Consider the following 6,006-nt stretch of genomic DNA (forward strand, 5'->3'; position numbering starts at 1 on the left):
ACTGATTTCTGTGATGATCTACTTTCCAATAAGGGAGCAGGTACAGTTACCTCATCAAGTTCTACTTTCCTCCCACTCACATCTTTCGAGAGAAACTCCTTCTCTAGAAAGGATCCATTCCTAGCAACGAATATCTTGCCTTCGGATCTGTGATAGAAGGTGTACCCAACGGTCTCCTTTGGGTATCCTATGAAGACAAATTTCTCCGATTTAGGTTCGAGCTTATCAGGTTGAATTTTCTTCACATAAGCATCGCAACCCCAAACTTTAAGATACGACAACTTTGGTTTCTTGCCAAACCATAGTCCAAAAGGCGTCGTCTCAACGGATTTCGATGGTGTCCTATTTAGAGTGAATGCAGCCATCTCTAAAGCATAACCCCAAAACGATAGCGGTAAATCAGTAAGAGACATCATAGTTCGCACCATATCTAATAAAGTACGATTACGACGTTCGGACACACCATTACGCTGTGGTGTTCCGGGTGGCGTGAGTTGCGAAACTATTCCGCATTGTTTCAAATGTAGGCCAAACTCGTAACTCAAATATTCTCCTCCACGATCAGATCGTAGGAATTTTATTTTCTTGTTACGATGATTTTCAACTTCACTCTGAAATTCCTTGAACTTTTCAAATGTTTCAGACTTATGTTTCATTAAGTAGATATACCCATATCTGCTCAAATCATCTGTGAAGGTGAGAAAATAACGATATCCGCCACGAGCCTCAATATTCATCGGACCACATACATCTGTATGTATGATTTCCAACAAATCTGTTGCTCTCTCCATAGTTCCGGAGAACGGTGTTTTGGTCATCTTGCCCATAAAGCACGGTTCGCAAGTACCAAGTGATTCAAAATCAAGTGATTCCAAAATTCCATCTGTATGGAGTTTCTTCATGCGCTTTACACCGATATGACCCAAACGGCAGTGCCACAAATAAGTTGCACTGTCATTATTAACTCTGCATCTTTTGGCTTCAACATTATGAATATGTGTATCACTACTATCGAGATTCATTAAAAATAGACCACTCTTCAAGGGTGCATGACCATAAAAGATATTATTCATATAAATAGAACAACCATTATCCTCTGATTTAAATGAATAACCGTCTCGCATTAAACAAGATCCAGATATAATGTTCATGCTCAATGCTGGCACCAAATAACAATTATTTAGGTCTAAAACTAATCCCGAAGGTAGATGTAGAGGTAGCGTGCCGACGGCGATCACATCGACTTTGGAACCATTTCCCACGCGCATCGTCACCTCGTCCTTAGCCAAACTTCGCTTAATCCGTAGCCCCTGCTTCGAGTTGCAATATTAGCAACAGAACCAGTATCAAATACCCAGGTGCTACTGCGAGTATTAGTAAGGTACACATCAATAACATGTATATCACATATACCTTTGTTAACCTTGCCATCCTTCTTATCCGCCAAATACTTGGGGCAGTTCCGCTTCCAGTGGCCAGTCTGCTTACAGTAGAAGCACTCAGTTTCAGGCTTAGGTCCAGACTTGGATTTCTTCTCCTGAACAGCAACTTGCTTGTTGTTCTTCTTGAAGTTCCCTTTCTTCTTCCCTTTGCCCTTTTTCTTGAAACTAGTGGTTTTACTGACCATCAACACTTGATGCTCCTTTTTGATTTCTACCTCCGCTGCCTTTAGCATTGCGAAGAGCTCGGGAATCGTCTTATCCATCCCTTGCATGTTATAGTTCATCACGAAACTCTTGTAGCTTGGTGGCAGTGATTGAAGAATTCTGTCAATGACGCAATCATCCGGAAGTTGAACTCCCAGTTGAATCAAGTGATTATTATACCCAGACATTCTGAGTATATGCTCACTGACAGAACTATTCTCTTCCATCTTGCAGCTATAGAACTTATTGGAGACCTCATATCTCTCAATCCGGGCATTTGCTTGAAATATTAACTTCAACTCCTGGAACATCTCATATGCTCCATGACGTTCAAAACATCGTTGAAGTCCCGGTTCTAAGCTGTAAAGCATGGCACACTGAACTATTGAGTAGTCATCAGCTTTGCTTTGCCAGACGTTCATAACTTCTGGCGTGGCTCTTGCAGGAGGCCTGGCACCTAGCGGTGCTTCCAGGACGTAATTCTTCTGTGCAGCAATGAGGATAATCCTCAAGTTACGGACCCAGTCCGTGTAATTGCTACCATCATCTTTCAACTTAGCTTTCTCAAGGAACGCATTAAAATTCAACGGAACAACAGCACGGGCCATTTATCTACAACATAGACAAGCAAGATACTATCAGGTATTAAGTTCATGATAAATTTAGGTTCAATTAATCATATTACTTAAGAACTCCCACTTAGATAGACATCCCTCTAATCATCTAAGTGATTGCGTGATCCAAAGCAACTAAACCATGTCCGATTAACACGTGAGATGGAGTAGTCTCAATGGTGAACATCACTATGTTGATCATATCTACTATATGATTCACGCTCGACCTTTCGGTCTCTGTGTTTCGAGGCCATATCTGTATATATGCTAGGCTCGTCAAGTTTAACCTGAGTATTCCGCGTGTGCAACTATTTTGCACCCATTGTATTTGAACGTAGAGCCTATCACACCCGATTAACACGTGGTGTCTCACCACGAAGAACTTTCGCAATGGTGCATACTCAGAGAGAACACTTTTGTCTTGAAATTTTAGTGAGAGATCATCTTATAATGCTACCGTCAATCAAAGCAAGATAAGATGCATAAAGGATTAACATCACATGCAATCAATATAAGTGATATGATATGGCCATCATCATCTTGTGCTTGTGATCTCCATCTCCGAAGCACCGTGCTCGTGATCTCCATCTCCGAAGCACCGTCATGATCACCATCGTCACTGGCTCGACACCTTGATCTCCATCGTAGTATCGTTGTCGTCTCGCCAACTTATTGCTTTTACGACTATCGCTACCGCTTAGTGATAAAGTAAAACTATTACATGGCGATTGCATCTCATACAATAAAGCGACAACCATATGGCTCCTGCCAGTTGCCGATAACTCGGTTACAGAACATGATCATCTCATACAACACATTATATCACATCATGTCTTGACCATATCACATCACAACATGCCCTGCAAAAACAAGTTAGACGTCCTCTACTTTGTTGTTGCATGTTTTACGTGGCTGCTACGGGCTTAGCAAGAACCGTTCTTACCTACGCATCAAAACCACAACGATAGTTTGTCAAGTTGGTGCTGTTTTAACCTTCGCAAGGACCGGGCGTAGCCACACTCAGTTCAACTAAAGTGAGAGAGACAGACACCTGCCAGTCACCTTTAAGCAACGAGTGCTCCAAATGGTGAAACCAGTCTCGCGTAAGCGTACGCGTAATGTCGGTCCAGGCCGCTTCATCTCACAATACCGCTGAACCAAAGTATGACATGCTGGTAAGCAGTATGACTTATATCGCCCACAACTCACTTGTGTTCTACTCGTGCATAGCATCAACGCATAAAACCAGGCTCGGATGCCACTGTTGGGGAACGTAGTAATTTCAAAAAAATTCCTACGCACACGCAAGATCATGGCGATGCATAGCAACAAGAGGGGAGAGTGTTGTCCACGTACCCTCGTAGACCGACAGCGGAAGCGTTATCACAACGCGGTTGATGTAGTCGTACGTCTTCATGATCCGACCGATCAAGTACCGAACGTACGGCACCTCCAAGTTCTACACACGTTCAGCTCGATGACGTCCCTCGAACTCCGATCCAGCCGAGTGTTGAGGGAGAGTTTCGTCAGCACGACGGCGTGGTGACGATGATGATGTTCCACCGATGCAGGGCTTCGCCTAAGCTCCGCGACGGTATTATCGAGGTGTAATCTGGTGGAGGGGGGCACCGCACACGGCTAAAATATCGTATATCAAGTGTGTCCTTAGGTGCCCCCCTGCCCCCGTATATAAAGGAGCAAGGGGGAGGCCGGCTGCCCTAGGCGCGCCAAGGAGAGAGGGGGAGTCCTCCTCCTAGTAGGAGTAGGACTCCCCTTTCCTAGTCCTACTAGGAAAAGAGGGGGGGAAGGAAAGAGAGGGAGAGGGAGAGGGAAAGGGGGCTGCGCCCCCCTATCCTAGTCCAACTAGGATTCCCCTTGGGAGGGGCGGTGCCACCTCCTGGTTGCTGCCCTCTCTCTCCCCTCAAGGCCCACCAAGGCCCAATACTTCCCCGGGGGGTTCCGGTAACCCTCCGGCACTCCGGTTTAATCCGAAACTTCTCCGGAACACTTCCGGTGTCCGAATATAGTCGTCCAATATATCAATCTTTACGTCTCAAACATTTCGAGACTCCTCGTCATGTCCGTGATCACATCCGGGACTCCGAACAACCTTCGGTACATCAAATCACATAAACTCATAATATAACGGTCATCGTAACTTTAAGCGTGTGGACCCTTTGGGTTCGAGAACTATGTAGACATGACCGAGACACCTCTCCGGTCAATAACCAATAGCGGGACCTAGATGCCCATATTGGCTCCCACATATTCTACGAAGATCTTTATCGGTCGGACCGCATAACAACATACGTTGTTCCCTTTGTCATCGGTATGTTACTTGCCCGAGATTCGATCGTCGGTATCTCGATACCTAGTTCAATCTCGTTACCGGCAAGTCTCTTTACTCGTTCCGTAATACATCATCCCACAACTAACTCATTAGTCACAATGCTTGCAAGGCTTATAGTGATGTGCATTACCGAGTGGGCCCAGAGATACCTCTTCGACAATCGGAGTGACAAATCCTAATCTCGAAATACGCCAACCCAACAAGTACCTTTGGAGACACCTGTAGAGCACCTTTATAATCACCCAGTTACGTTGTGACGTTTGGTAGCACACAAAGTGTTCCTCCGGTAAACGGGAGTTGCATAATCTCATAGTCATAGGAACATGTATAAGTCATGAAGAAAGCAATAGCAACATACTAAACGATCGGGTGCTAAGCTAATGAAATGGGTCAAGTCAATCACGTCATTCTCCTAATAAGGTGATCCCGTTAATCAAATGACACCTCATGTCTATGGCTAGGAAACATAACCATCTTTGATTAACGAGCTAGTCAAGTAGAGGCATACTAGTGACACTCTGTTTGTCTATGTATTCACACATGTATTACGTTTCCGGTTAATACAATTCTAGCATCAATAATAAACATTTATCATGATATAAGGAAATATATAATACTTTATTATTGCCTCTAGGGCATATTTCCTTCAAGTGGAACTTGATGAAGTACTACCTCTTGAACCGGAAAGTAGCGCAGCTCAGGAAGATGTTCCTGTGGTGCCTGCACTGACTAGAGAGGAAGCTAATGATGATGATCAAGGTACTTCGGATCAAGTTACTACTGAACTTCGTAGGTCCACGAGGACACGTTCCACACCAGAGTGGTATGGCAACCCTGTCCTGGAAATCATGTTGTTAGACAACGGTGAACCTTCGAACTATGAAGAAGCAATGGCGGGCCCAGATTCCAACAAATGGCTTGAAGCCATGCAATCCGAGATAGGATCCATGTATGAAAACAAAGTGTGGACTTTGACAGACTTGCCCGATGATCGGCGAGCGATAGAAAACAAATGGATCTTTAAGAAGAAGACGGACGCGGATGGTAATGTTACCATCTATAAAGCTCGACTTGTCGCTAAGGGTTATCGACAAGTTCAAGGGGTTGACTACGATGAGACTTTCTCACCCGTAGCGAAGCTAAAGTCCGTCCGAATCATGTTAGCAATTGCCGCATACTATGATTATGAGATATGGCAAATGGACGTCAAAACGGCATTCCTTAACGGCTTTCTTAAGGAAGAATTGTATATGATGCAGCCGGAAGGTTTTGTCAATCCTAAGAATACTAACAAGGTATGCAAGCTCCAGCGCTCCATCTATGGGCTGGTGCAAGCATCTCGGAGTTGGAACATTCGATTTGATGAGATGATCAAAGCGTTTGGGTTTACACAGAC

The sequence above is a fragment of the Triticum aestivum genome, chromosome 2D (assembly GCF_018294505.1).
Source record: "Triticum aestivum cultivar Chinese Spring chromosome 2D, IWGSC CS RefSeq v2.1, whole genome shotgun sequence".
NCBI classification, from domain to species: Eukaryota; Viridiplantae; Streptophyta; class Magnoliopsida; order Poales; family Poaceae; genus Triticum; species Triticum aestivum.